The following is a 15875-nucleotide window of genomic DNA, read 5'->3' on the forward strand; positions in this document are numbered from 1 at the left end:
TTGCATACTGGCTTCAATGTGTAACTCTGCTCCCACGTTAGGAGATGCTGAGACCCAGCACCGTGGCCTTGTATCCTTGATAACATGTTCCCATCTGGCATGTGTTAGCTTATCTCTCTGTGCTCCATTGTTCATGTTCGGCCCAGGCCAGTAACTTTCCACGGTGGGTGTGGTTGGACATGGCTGGGAAGGTTCTTTAGCTGCTGTAGCCCGCGGGGGAGCCAGTCCCCTCAGCGTCCATCTTAGGGTGTAGGCCTGACCGGGGCACTCTCTGCAGAGAGTTTTATAATAAATCCTGTTTATATTCTCTACTGTCTGACAGTCTTCATTCTTAGGAAGGCATAGCAGGAGGTTCTTAGTAACCCGGGTGGCCCCTAAGGGCCACTTCCTTCACACTTTGACACAGCCAATTGACCCAGGACATCAGGAACAGCATTTGTGGGTCAGGACTCCCTCCAGCAGATGGCACAAAGAGGGTCCAGGGAAATACCAGTAAGCATCTATTTTAATGGTGCTGCTATCTATTGTGCACCATGACAGCCTGTACAGAATGCTGCTTTAATATACCAGAGTATTTCTGAAAAAGGCTAGCTCATCAGATATATCTCAGACTCAAATAGCACACAATTAATCAGTGTGACGGGTAATTTCACTGTTCCAGTCTGGGACCCAAGACCCATTTCAAATGGGCAAGACAGGTGCAGGTTACACTTTCCTCCTGTCAATGATCATAAAAGTCCTTTGAGAGTAGACATATCAGTTCCATCGGGTATTCTGAGTGAGCACAGTGTTCAAAGCATGTATTTCCATGACATTTTCAACATTGTCTCATTACATAAAGTACCATTACATATCCGTTTATGTATTTCCCCATGCACGTAAAACAATATTGCAATGCTAATATTCACAGATGCCACTGCATTCAAAGTCCTTTGCTGTTGCCACAATCATGTTACCCAGAGATTCACAATCCCCATCTAGTAAAGTCCTACTGCCATTCCAATAATCACCGTTTTCTCTGGTATGTGCGGCTCCAATATCATTGCTTGGAGTATATTGCACTTATATAATTATAGATGGGTAACAGTGAATACCATGGATCTTTTTCACTGAGGGGTTTTGACAACAAGACGGAAGCTCAAGTTTTTTCTGATGTCCGTCTGAACCCCCTTATTCACTTTTTATCCACCTAACATTTTATGTTATTAATTCACCTCCTCCCCAAATCAGGTGATCCTGATTTCAGCATCTGTGGAGGGGAACAGGAATACTATGGAATCCATACATAATATGATCTCCTCTCCCAAAGATTAAAACTGGCCTCCTACTACCAACCATGCCACCCTCTGTGCCTTCCCTCCTGCCCCCCTGAAGCTGCGCTCTCTTCTCTTCAGTGCTGCATGGAAAGGCTTTCAAATTGCCATGGCAGAGAAGCCTACTATTCCATAATAACAACACAACAGTAGGAATTCTCTTTTTATTACCATGTCACTGCTGACAATAACCAGCTTTAGAACCTGACATTGCAATTACCAGGCACTACTGCAATCACAGTTTTAGTAATCCCTATAGAGCCATGCATGTAAAGCTTCACAGGCATGACAGTAATCCAAATCCCTCAAGCTTTTAGACCCCCACTTGGTTTCTACTAATCAATATTGTCTGGGCATTTGAAACTCCTTTTCTATCTTATTAATAAACATATTGATCTTTTGACAAGTTGGTATTCCATTTTACCTCATTACAAAACACCCCAATTTACATTCCAGTATATATAAATCCCTCCAGGATATAAATCCTGTTTTTCAAGACCAGTCTGCATAGCCCTTAGCATATAAAACACTACTGCTATGTCACAGCAGCAAGGTATGTGAAGCCCTTTCAAATGCTCCAACCCTCCTCACCAGTGGAACCACACTAGAGCTGCTCCGTATATAATGCCAGAGGCCAGCTGGTCTGTATCCACTGTGTAGCAAAGTACTTGGGCCAGAAGGCAGTGGCAGAACTCAGAATGACTGTTGGAGCCAACATGAATATCATTGCTGAAGCACTACCTGTACAGTAGGATACATACAACCACAAACATCTCGCATAAAGCATACATACTCATCAAGCCATAAGCCCTTGTTTATGTTGAGCTCAAGCTTCACCTGTGGACAGAGTTTTAACACTAGATCTGTCTATAGCTCCACTGGAGCACAAATTTTGGTCAAGCCTTAGCAACAAAGATTTAAAAATAAAGCTAATGTTTGAGGTGACAAAGTATCTCTTAATGGTCAAAGCTTTATGTGAAGTATTGGGATGTGCTGGGTTGATTCAATTACTTTGTTGTTCTTTTAGAGAAATTATCAAGATGGTTCCACAGTGCTGGCACAGGACAGTTTTGTAGTAAATGGAAATGATCCAGCTAGCTCAATGTGGTTACAAAGTCTAAGGTAGCCATATTTTCTCTAGTTCCATGTAGGTAGAGCATGCCATCCTTGCCTTAGTTCTGAGGTGGCTTCTATATTTTTGAAGGTACGGAAAAATGTTCATTGAAAATCTACAGTTGTGTTTCTTACTTTGAGTACCACAAATCAAGCAAGATATTTCAGACTAGTATTTCATTCCTCCTGTACTCGGCCAGACACTGGATCACGAGCAGATGGAATCGTAGCTGCACCCCAGTGCTGCTTCTCCTACACTCCTCCGATACTTAACAGTAATTAGAACATACATGCTTCTTTTGATGTTGGATTGTCAACAGCAGTCAAGCATGTATATTCAGCAGTCAGAACTGCCCACACATTCCAGAGATTTGTTTGTATTTAGTTCATTGATAAGAACATCCTTGCAACAGGGATTTTGCTACAAGGGAGAATATATATTCCCTTCTGGTGGCTTGGCACTTGGGAATTGGGAAAACCTTCAACACACTAAGATGCTATATAGTTAATGGGCGCAGCTGAACTGTGTATGGGTAAAACCAGGATTCCGATTGCTGCAATTTGTGAGTTGACTTATCTTAATCTACTTGGAAACAGTCTGATTCAGGCATTCCAGAGTACTAATTTCATATCCTCCAGAATCTACTGTACTAAGAGGACATGGTTGCTGCAAAGCTATCACTATCTCTCACTTGTCTTCGACTTGCATTTCAAAGAGAGATCCAGATTTTAGGCACAGCAAAGGGAGGTATGCATGTGATGGTTATGAATTCTGTAGCTTCAGTTCCCTGTAATTGCAATATTGGTACCACTTGGGCTCACTTACAAATTGATGTTTTTTTGCCTTGACTGCAGTGCCTCTACAAGTTCACCTTGAGGTAGACTTATAAGTGTTTGTATCACCTGCTCATGTCAATTCTGAAAAAGCTTTGATAAGATTTTGTACCCTATTATACAGGTATGACTTGGAAAATAATTTACCAAATGCACTATCTATATGAGTTAGAAGCAAACATCTTGTAGTAATCAGGTCCACTCTGTTGTGATGATTCAAGTAGGTTTATTAAAAGATGGTACAAGATCACAGGTAGATAAGAACAGGACCAGATGAGGATCAGAGGGAGACCAGTACAAGACCAGAGTAAGACCCCACCAGGAGCAGCCAGCAGGCAGCTCAGCCCAGTCAACTGTGACTTCTCTGACAGATCCCCAACATTCTGACAGCATCATCACCTTAACATTCCACTTGTGGTAGAATGGCATTGTATTAACATTAGCAGGATATAACATATCCCCCTTTCTCCTACGGAAAACAAAAAAACTAGAAACTGACAAGAAAAAACCTGAGAAAGTGAAAGCAAAGTGATAATACAAAAACAAGGAGAACAACGATCATAAGAAAAGCAGTGTGAGAACAACCATAGAGAAAAACAACAGAGAGAAATTAAGAAACAGAGAAGAATCAAACAGAAGAATCAAACATAGAAACCATCCTCCCTTCTTACACAACAGCGAAGAAGAAAAAAAAACAACAACGTAAGAGAAAAGAAAACGCAACAGACTGCCCCAAAACATACCCACTGGCCAGAACAGGAATGAAATGGAGGCTGAAAATGGAAAACGAAAAGAACACAGGGCAACAGATAGCGACAAACGCAGTGGAAGATAACACGACAGAAAAACAAAAGAAAGTCCAGAATCCACAAGAGACACGAGAAGAAGAACTCAGAAGTAAACAGTAAAGAAGAAAGAAACAAGAAAAATATAAGGATAATTCCCCATCTAAACACCACTATCTTAAAGCAATGACAAAATTGTAATGCAAAGATAACAGTGCAAAAACAGCAATAAAATATAATGTCAACAGAACATACTTAGCAATGAAAATATGAAAAGCATTGAAATAAGGTATAAACCTAAGCTAAGTATGTGAACTAAACTGCATGGGTGAGAACCCACGACTGATCTCTTGAGAAAGAGATGACTTGTGCACCAAACTGGGAACGCTTCCCATACACATATAAGTGTAAAAACAAACTTTGTGTGGAAAAGCCACACAGTGCACTGAAGTAATGTAGCACATATGAGTAGGTACTCATGACATATTCCAATCAATGAAAGGAATGTTTGGGTAAGAACCCCTGGTAATGCAAAAGGACTGAAACCTTTGCATGTGATCCCTATAAAAGGGTAGAACTGACAGAGTTTGGGTGGGAACCCGCACTTATGCAAAAGGACTGAAACCTTCGCAGAGTAAGACCCCACCAGGAGCAGCCAGCAGGCAGCTCAGCCCAGTCAACTGTGACTTCTCTGACAGATCCCCAACATTCTGACAGCATCATCACCTTAACATTCCACTTGTGGTAGAATGGCATTGTATTAACATTAGCAGGATATAACACATCTATACAATGAAAATATATAATTTGGTCACCAGATCATTTTATGAGTGCAAATACAATTTAATATTAGAGGTTATTACCTGTCCAGCAAGCAGATTGGGCTCTAAAAAGCGTAGATCACAGAGCTGGTAAAGTTGTGTTAAGTTAGGCAGTGGAGACAAGTGAGGCAAAAATAAATGCTTTCGTTGGTGATTAAGCCCCATACCATATAAAGCAGGGAATGTACTAAGGTGGAAAACCAGTGTCACAAATATATTCTTTTCTGCTAAGTTGTGGTGTTTTCGTTGTTCCTCCCATCATAATGATAGATGCAGTCTAGGAAGTGTAGAGGTAGCTACTGGAGGCCTACATTAGGTAATACCAGAATCAACTCTTCGTGTTAGATGAAAGACCTAAAGGTAGAGCTCCAGCACAATAGGTTTGTGAAGGCTGAATCCTCCACCCACCTTCTTATTCCATTCACTGAATCTCTACACTGCACCAATTAGCCATTATAGTTGTTGAATTATAAACCCAGTTTTAAAACATTATCAAATCTTGTAATTTGGGATTGGAGTTGGATAATTTCACTGAACCTCCTTACTGTGAGAAAACATTCACTTTGTAGGTATATTATAGCCTGCCAACTCACAGAGGTCTCCTAACTAATGAAAATGTTCTTCTTCACAAAATTAAAGGCATTTATGATTGCTATTATCTCTCTCAAAGGGTGCTTAGTGGGTTATTATCTTTGCTTAATTAGCAACATACGTTTGATTAACTCATGTGTGCCTATCAACCATTGTAAAATATCTGCCTCTACAATCTGGTCAGTTCAGAGACTCACTGTTAGAAATTGGGTTATTGGTTGAGGGGGTAAAACCCTACTTAAGCAGCAACCACAATCAATGTCAGGGTAAAGTCACAAGCAAACACCAAATTAACTTGTGGTCAACCTTCTGGTAACTCGGCACAGAGCGGTCAGGCTTAACCTAATGGCAATGAGTAAAGTATTTGTGCAATAATTCAAACAGTAAGATAGGGAAAATACACCACAAAAGGATCCCACACTAGATTTACAAACATGGGTGCATATTTACAAGGGGATATCACCACCAGAACGTCACTTTTAGAAGGATATATGCTTCTCCTTCTTTACAAGGCAGAGTTAATCCACTTAGCATGGCTAAACACCGCCTTGTAAATAAGGCTCCTTTTCACGCTTCACTTAGTGTGAAAGGGACGTGCAATGGGTGTTGAGGTGGGCGTTAAGCCGAAACACCCATTGCTTTTTGAAGCTTCCCCATTTGTTCAAGGATGGGGCAGCATTCTGCAGCACACATAGAAACAGCAAATCGCCTTTACAGATTGCTTATGTGCAGGAGGGTCCCCTTTCCTCACTTTTCAAATACACTTCACCCTGCCGTATGGGCTGGTCAGATCCTGGTCTAGCGGTGACTTATATCTTTAAAAATCTTTAAAATAAAAGGTTTATTTTGCCAGGTCAAAATGGCAATTTACAGCTGCACACAGAAGCTACATTGGTATGCCTGGCACATGTTGAAAGGGCTACTTAAGTGAGTGGCACATTAAGTGTTGCAGTCCCACTAGTAGCATTTAATTTACAGGATGTGGGTACATGTAGTACCATACTAGGACCTTATAAGTAAATTAAATAAGCCAATTGGGAATGAGCCAATTTTGCCATGTTTTAACGAAGAAGCACATTCGCTTTAGCACTGGTTAGTAGTTGTAAACTGTGCAGAGTCCTAAGGCCAGCAAAAACGAGATCAGCAAAAATTAAGGAGGAAGACAAAAAGGTTTTGGAGGAAGATCTCCCTAACGCTGACAGGTCTAACGTGTTCACCCTCCAGTTGAAATTGGGGACAACTACGTAACCTATAGGAAGTTCTCATCACTAAGGTGAAAGAACCTGGATAGACCATCAGCACTGCCATGGTCTGACCCAGGACTGAGTTCAACTGTAAAGTCCATTCCCTACAGGGAGATGGGTCACCTCAGCAGTTTGAAATTTTCACCCTTCATTTGATTTGTATGAGTCATCTGAGGGGCCTGTGGTTTGGCTGAACCCTGAAGTGAGTCACAAACAGGTATGGTCTCAGTGCCCAGACCACAGCAAAGGCCACTCTTTCAATCACACTCTACCTCTGTTCCCCGGGAAGTAACATCCTGCTAATGAAGGCTGCCTGTTGGTCTAGGCCCTCCTCATATAACTGTGCTAAGACAGTCCCTATTCCATTCTCTGAAGTGTCTGTCTGCACAGTAAACTCCTTGGATAAGTCAGGAGCTTTGAGTACAGGTGCTGTACACATTTCTTCCTTAAGGGTGTCAAAGGCTTTCTGGTGAGCCTCTGTACAGATCACCTTTCTGGGCGACTCCTTTTATGTGATCTTTGTTTAGGAGGAGGCAATGGTGCCATATCCCTTAACAAACCTCCTATAATACCCTGTGAGGCCTAGGAAGGCCCTCACCTCAGTATGTTTTTTAGAGGGTTGCCAGGCCAGGATAGTTTCAGTCTTGGCCGGGGGAGGGGCTGCACCTTGTCCCCTTCCTCCATGTGATCCAGATATACCATGGAACCCATTCCTATCTGGCCCTCACTGCCCTTGATAGTCAAGGCCTGGGCACCTCCTAGAAGAGGTACAGGTGTTCCTCCCAGCTGGAGCTGAAGACAACTATGTAATCCAGGTAGGCGGCATACAATGCCTCCTTCCCAGCGACAATCCTGTTGACCAACCTCTGAAAGGTGGCAGGGGCATTCTTTAAGCTAAAGGGTCTCACCCCACAAATGGAATTGGCCCTCTGTGGCCAAGAATTCTAACCTCTCTTTTACCCCCACAAACAGAGCAATCTGCCAGGACCCTGATGTAAGATCAAAAGTGCTGAGAATCTTTGGAGCACCAACCTGCCTGTGAGTTCATCAGCTCGGGCGTTGGGGTGTGCATTTATCTTCACGAAAGGACTGAATCCTCTGTGGTCTAAAGTGAAACTAAGTTCTTTAGTGGTGCCCGATGGGGCAGCTGTGGGTACCAGCACCACAGGGTGGACCAGACACTGTTGGAAGGCTCAATTAGCCCTAATTTGAGCATCTTGGAGACCTCTCTGATGTTGACCTCACCTTATCTGATGACCTGTAAATTCTATTCTGACAGGCATACTCTTTCCAGTATCCATGTCATGGGTACACAAATCTGTAAGCCTGGGGTGAGGGAGAAGAGAGAGAAAATCTGCTCCAGCACCTTGTGACAGTCCTTCTGCTATTCTGGCTTCAGAGTAGGGGAGAGATAAACCCTTCTATTCACCCACCGTGCTTCTGGGCAGACAGGTCAGGGAGAAGATCCCTCTCCTCTTCCGCCCCTTCATTTGTCATTAGGACCATGTTGACTTTAAACATCTCAAATTGGGGTTTCAGGCAGTTTATGTGAAGCACACATAATGGGTTTCTAGGGGGTCCAGAGATCCACTAGGTAAGTTGAGTCTCCGTTCTGCTCCTTCACCTCATATAAGCCTATCCAGTGATCCTGGAGAGTTCTGGCTCTACAGGCGCCATGACCCACACATTTTAGCTAGGTTGAAACTTTATCAGAATGGCCTTCTGGTCATGCAAAAGTTTCATAATTTCCTGACTGGCCTCAAGATTACTTTTTGCCTTTTTACAGAAACAATGCATCTGGTTGTGGTGTGCCAGCATGTAGCCTGGGAGCTTGATCTCCCCTCTCTGGCAAGGCTTAGAGGTCCCCTAACAGGGTGTCTAAAGAGGAGCCCAAATGGGTTAAACCCAACCTCCCTTCTGCGACACCCTCTGTGGGCAAATAGAAGGCATGGCAGAAGGACATCCCACTTAAACATGATGGGCTCAGGTAAGCCCATTATCATGCCTTTAAGTATCTTGTTTTATCTCTCTGCTCCAGAAGCCTGTTGGTTTGAGGGTGATCTAGCGTGGGGAACTTGTATGCTGACACAGAGTCAGTGCTTCTGTCAGACACTACCTCTTTGAGGAAATGCAGACGGGTAAAAATCCCAATCAGGGCCCTGGCCATCGGAAGTGCAGTCACTGACCTCAAAAGGATGACCACTGGGTCGTGGGTGGCATGGACCAACAAGACAAGGCTGAAGCTGTTGTCTAAATCCAAGTGACCAACAAAGTTGATGCCTTCCCTCTCAAAGGGTGTGCCAATGATGGGTAACTGGGTCAGGCAACCCTTAATATTTTCCCAGATTTCCCACTGGACTGGTGGGACAGGACCTACAGAATGCATCTGAGGCCATCTTCATCCAAGAGGCAATGAAAGTGGGCAACAAGCATCTGGTGTTTAGCCACTGGGGTCTTGGTATGATCCTTGGTGCAAGTTATCTTGTAAGTGGACTTGTTGTGTTCCTGTCTAGTCAGCTGCTGGTGTGTGGTGCACAAACTGTTTCGGTTACATGTAACTATTTCCTCAACTTCCCCCTCTCTGCTGCCCTGCATGGTTGGTTTGAAACTATCCCCCTCCCCAACATTGCAGACTGCCTGTCGCCATGAACTTTGCAGCATTCGTGTTGATGGCCAGTCCAGCGCAGAGAAGTTTGTCATTTGTACCCCTTTATGTTCTCATTTAGAGTTCATTACTCACCTGACCTCTGCTTGCTGCCTTTCTCTTGATCCTATTGCTGTCTCTTCACTATCAATGTTTCACCCTTGCTTCTGCTGGCTTCCTTACTTGTCTGCCTCCCCGGCCTAGTGGCCGGCCATATTTCCACCGGTTTATCCAGGGGGTTTTCAGTGTTGTTGTGCCCATCTGTGAATGGTGGGCTCTGGCATGCTCTTTTATTTAGGGCCCAGCCAGGCTGCAATCTTTCAGCCACTCTCATGAATTCATAAGTGCCAGGTATTTCCACCTGCAATAACTGAAAGGTTTGTGGGGTACAGCATTATCTATTACAGGTCTCTCACACTTCGCTCCCTTTTTTACCCCATCAAAGCTTCTTCATCTTCTCTTTCAGTGAAGTCAGTGAATAACAAGATTATAGCATTCTCGTATTCCAAGTCTCCACAAAGTCACGCCCCCTGTAGTAGTACTGCAGCCCGATTTCTGTGATTGAATATATGTGCAATGATGGTCCTGTGGGGAGCCCCCCAGTTGGGACATCAGCAACAGGGACCAGTGTGTTTTCTCCACTATGTAGAATTTCGACATTCCCTATGGTTGTAGTACTTGTGTTATGAGTTCTTCCATAAATAACTCAACACTCTGGTCTCCCGCATGCTCTGGGACCCCCACTACTCGTATATTATTTTATCAGAAGTGCCTTTCAAAGTCCTCTAGTTTGGCCATTTTAGTCTCGTATCGCAGTAGGTGTTTAATCTGGTCTCACAAGGCACCTGCTTCCGTTTGTATCGCTTGTGTCATGGTTTCTGTCTAAGAAATCCTATGTCTGATTTTCTGGACCTCTGCTCATGGGAGCATTATTTCTGGTATCACAGTATCTATTTTAGCTTAGAGTGTGCCCTTTATGTCCTTAACTGTCATCATTTTTACCATAAGCAATGGCTGAGCTGGGCTCCCCTCCAATTGTGGCTTCATGGATGCCTACCGCAGTGGCAGGGAGTCCACTCTCGCTGCTGTAATCATGTATTTGTCCAGCTTTGTTTATTGGATGTGTTTGCCTACTCTACCACCCACCATGCCTGCCTGCCCGGATTGAGGCCAGTCTTCTGGTGGCACCACTGATGATCAGCTTTTGTGCCTTCTGTGTTAGTTTCCTGGGTTGAAAGTGTGTTACTTACCGTCGCCTACCGGAAAAGAGTTAGTGAAGAGGAACTTTGCTTCCCTTGTGGTGTGTCTGGTTTCGCAGATTCCCGGCTGACTCCATGTCTACCACTGTGCCAGATGGAGATTTGCACACACTTGCGGTTCCTCCTCAAGGTATTACCAGGGAGGCATATCTTGGCCCTCACCCTTGTCCGGGCATCCCCGCTGCCTCAGCTCTGACCTTGCCACACCCAGGGGCCCTCCTTCTTCCTGTCTTGCCCACTGGATATCACTTTGTTTCTGTCCCCGCTAGCACTTATCGGTGTTCTCAGTGCTGCTGCATTAGGCAGTGCCCCATATACTCCGGCCTAAGCTGCGTCATCTCGTCTTCCTTGTAGGTGTCCCCGCTTTAATGTCTGCTGCCTCTAGGCCCTAGGCTGAGGCCTCGGTCCACTCCTCAGGTTGTCCCTGTTGCAGTGGCGTCCATGGCCCTTGCCTTCTATCCGCAGCGCAAGCTGCAGCACGCCTGGGGAGCTGATGTGTCTTCACTCTCCCCCCCCAGATAGCTACTGGGACTATTGTGATCTCTGTGTCAGGTGGCATCCCAGATTTCTGGCATCAGCTGTGCTGCTCCCTCATAGGCCTCTCCGTGGGTTTTGGCCTAACTTAAAGAAATCCTTTTTGCTTCCGGCCGCTTTGCCACCAAGTGCAGTATTACTCATAGGTCTCAATCTGTCAGCAAGTGCAGGATTTTAATGCAGATGTTGAGGTATTATGAGGTATTTTAACTATTATTGGACAAATGTTTAGTCCTAGTCAAATACCTATTGAACCCCATTAGTGAGAAAGCATATCATTCCACTCTCCTCAAGATGATATGCTTGTAAATATGTTGTTTGCCTGGATTAGTAGCAGTTATTTGCTCAGGTGTACTAAGCTGATTGAGGTGTATTGTTTTACGTACTGGTAATTATCTTTATTTCCTTTAGCCTTCCTTGTCCCAATATTTACATCATTGAAGGTTGTCCACTTCCCCCCCCCCAAGCACCACATGACCTAACTAGAGCAAAAGATCCTCTCCTTTCTGCCCTTTGACCTCTATCTTCAGTCCATCCTCTTCAGAGAGGGCACCACAATCTGACACTAGTAATTGTCATAACACTAGATCTTAAAAGTCCTGGTATAAGGGAGGGCACACTACAGCTAGATTTCCTAGCCCACATGAGTAGAATACCATGGCAGAGCCATACAACATGGCAAGGTCCAGCTAAGCTAAACCAGGGTGAAGCAGCTGGAGAAAGAAGAGGAAAGTCAGATGTGCCACCCAAAGGCAAACGCATCCCTAAACCCCCAATGGGTACCAACCAGCTAGATATCAGAGTTGATGGGCAAATTCAAAACTCACCAGATTAAATGGAGGCAAACACTCTGAAATATCCCCGTGTGGCTTGAACAGCTGAGCAATCAAGCTGGGCCACAGGAAAAAGGAAGAAATCTCTGGCGACACATGAAGCACCAGGTAGCATAAGACCCAAATTAGAAGAGACAAATAGCCCCCCAACCACCACACTAAAGAGGGAAGAAGCACCAGGTGTGTAAATCTCTGAGAGAGCAGACAAGCAGAAGCAAGGTACCCTCCAAGTCAGGAGGATCAACCAGCAGGCCAACGCTGGCCAGCCCACACAGGCAGAAAAGGGTTACACACAAAGAAGGGCATCTGTAAACCTCAATCAAGGAAATAGTCTATAATTCTGCAATACGAAGACTCTTTCATGGATGATATCATTTCATAAAGTGTTTTTACACTGCTTAGTAAGATGGATAAGCCTTTGGCTCGTCCTGTGGAGTACATCAGCCATAGGCAATATGTATCAGTGCTAGTCTTTATATTTCTCAATGTCTAGCCCTATCCATGTACCTGAATTCCATTTCCCTTTAAATAAGGCTACTGCGGCAGTAAAACCAATCCCATGGAGTGAGCTGACCATCCATCTCTGCTTTAATTATAGGGCATCATTTGAACTTCAGAAGATGCTCCGGCGATCCATGCTTCCTGGTTTGATTTGTTATCTCATTTTACTCTACCAGCAGAAGACGGGTCTCTCTTCAGCACAGCGAAGCCAGTGAAACAAAAGGAAAAGAAATTGAATATGCCACTTTGTCCGTGAAGACGTCATCGCCTCAGCTCTTCATTCGAATAGGTTTTCAGAAATGTGAAACTTTAACTGCATATTGTGAAATGAAAATGTGAAACACTCCCAGGGATGAGCCTGTTCTTGCCATCGAGATCTTTAAACACACAGTGATCACAGGTAACTTTGGTGAGTCAGACATTGATGTAGGTTATGCAATGATCTTCCTCTAGTGTGCGAGGTGATGGTGCTAATGAACATTTTCCACAATTGTTTTTTCCTAATTATATCATGAAGAGAAAATTAACTGAAGCATGTGCTTGGATAAAGATTACTGGGCCCAAAATGTCATCCTTATTGCTGCCAGCTCTAGCCACACCGGGCATGCTATTAGTTAGACCTGGCATCCTTGGTGCGGTTTCCCCTGACTTTTTGCTTTCAGACCTTCTGTTTTACTAACTTCATTTTTGCTGGCTTTAGGATTCTGGGCACTTTACCACTGCTGACCAGGGCTAAAGTACAGGTGCTCTTTCCCCAAAACATAGTAATATTGGCTTATCCACAATTGGCCTATTTAATTAACTTATAAGTCCCCACTAAAGTGCCCTAAATGTGCCCAGGGCCTGTAAATTAACTGTTACTAATAGGCCTGCAGCACTGATTGTGCCAGCCACTTCAGTAGCCCTTTAAAGATGGTTCGGGACTGCCACTGCATAGCCTGTGCATGTAGTTGTAAACTGCCATGTGCAACTGGCGAGGTAACCCACTTGTAAGGTCCAAACCTTCCTTTTTAGCACATATAAGCCACCCCTAAGGTAGGACCTTGAGAGCCCCAAGGGCAGAGTGCAGTATATTTAAAAAGTTGGACATGTACCTTTAAGTTTTACATGTTCAGGAAGTAAAAAACTCTTCAATTTGTTTCTTACTACTGCAAGGGCTATCTTGCTTATAGGTTAACATTGGGGTTGCCTTATTGCATCTTCTAAGTGTAAATTCCAATTTGGACAAGATAGAACTTTCATCTTTTGTGTCTCTGAACTCACGATTTAAAATCACAACTTATGGTGAAGTTGGATTTTGAATTGTAAGTCTGAAAATGGCACTTTTAGAAAGATAGCATTTTCTTACTTTAGGCATATGAGCGAATGCACACCTATTGTACTCAAGGTCAACTTTTTGTAAAGAATGCTCAGTGGCTAAATTTCGGCGTGTGAAGGCTTGACAAGTGCTCTGCCCCAATGGCACAAATCTGATTCCATAAATGTATGGTGTGCCGTCACCCACCAAAGTTAAGTCACACCGCCATAAAAGCATGAGTTATGCATATTAATCACGAGAGTCCAATACTTTAACAGTTGAATCCATTTTAATCCTTGTTTTGTTCAAATATTCTTCAAACTTTTATGAATTCACAACGAGGCAACGTGATTCCAACCTTTGAAGGCTTGAGAAATGCCCATCCAGGCCTTATTCTGAAGCTCGTATGAACTCACTGTTTATCCTAGGTAACCATACATAATTTTATCCACTACATTCTGGGCTGACAACCCTTCATAAGGGATAGCTGTAATATTAAATGAACCATCAGTAAACTCAAATGATTTCATAAACCCTACACTGAAAGAAAACGTGAATCTATATAAACCATGCAGTCTATAATGTGAATACACAAAAACACCAATCCACATTACTCTATAATCCATCACATCACAAACACTCTGTTCAATTCAACCCAAACATTCCTAAACAAAATTAATCAATTTAGAATACGTAATAATGATGTATCATAAATAAAGTGAACCCCATGCTCAACTTAACTTTGGGAAAAACCATTTCATAAAACAAAACATGGTCAAAATGATAATTTTACCGTGCTGTGAAAGTCTCATTTAAATTGACTGTATCTTTGCACCGAAACCGACAGTGTAACCTCTCCATTTGGCATCCATTAAGCCAACAGTCTTGTGCACTAAACGACTGAACATTAACAACCCTTTGAAAACATTAGAGGTAAACCCATCTTGTTAAAAATAACACGTGAATGTGAGGTGCAGAACCGAACTAAAGTAAACATAAAAGAAATACTTGAATTACTTGCCTCCACCTTAACAAGCATCCTGTGTCCCTACCCAAAAAAAATGTGAATAAATAAATCATGTTATAAACAAACAATACCTATTCAGATTAAATCATGAACATTTACAAATATATGTGCAGATAATAAACCCTAAAACATAAATGGCATTAACTGAAAAGTATTGGTTAACCTAAATGACATCAAAAAATCCTTTGAAATTATGGTTCACCTGCTTCAATAACAAAGTTAGCTCCCTCTGATGAACTCAATGTTTCTGTGATGCCTCCAGAATTATGTCACGTTATTTTTATCTTTTTTTGCAATGTTCAATTCAAGGTGCGAAAAATTCGGTGGGACAGGAAAAATATAATCTCAGGCAAATGAGCAAATGCAGACCTATTGTACTCCAGGTCAAAGAATAATCAGTGGCAACATTTCAGCGTCGGAAGGCTTGACACGTGCTCTGCCCCAATAGCACAACTCGGATTCCATAAATGCATGGTGCGTTATCAGTATCACACACCAAAGTCAAGTTGCACTGCCATTAAAAAAGCATGAGTCATGCAAATGAATCCTGAAAGACCAACACTTTAACAGTTTAATCCATTTTAATCCTTGTTTTGTTCAAATATTCTTCAATAGTTTCTGAATTCACAATGAGGCAACGTGATTCCAACATTTGAATGTTTGAGAAGTGCCCATTCAGGCCATATTCTGCAGGACGTGGGAACTCATTGTCTATCCTAGGTACCATACATAAATGTATCCAATGCATTTCGTGCTGACAACCCTTCATCAGGGATAGCGGTAATATTAAACGACCCATAAGTTAACTCAAATGATTTAATTAACCATAAACTGAAAGAAAACGTGAATCTATATAAACCATGCAATCTATAATGTGAATGCACAAAAACACCAATCCACATTACTCTATAACCCTTCACATCACAAAACCTGTGTTCGATTCAACAAAAACATTCCTTCACAAAAATAATCAATATTTCTTACTTTAACCATTCAGTGCCTGTGCCTTTTTCTGAATACACGTCACTGGTGGGTGACCGCTGAGCGTTGTGCATTTCCTCTAGACAGTCACACACAAA

This window comes from Triturus cristatus, chromosome 1_1 (assembly GCF_964204655.1).
Source record: "Triturus cristatus chromosome 1_1, aTriCri1.1, whole genome shotgun sequence".
Classification (NCBI taxonomy): Eukaryota; Metazoa; Chordata; class Amphibia; order Caudata; family Salamandridae; genus Triturus; species Triturus cristatus.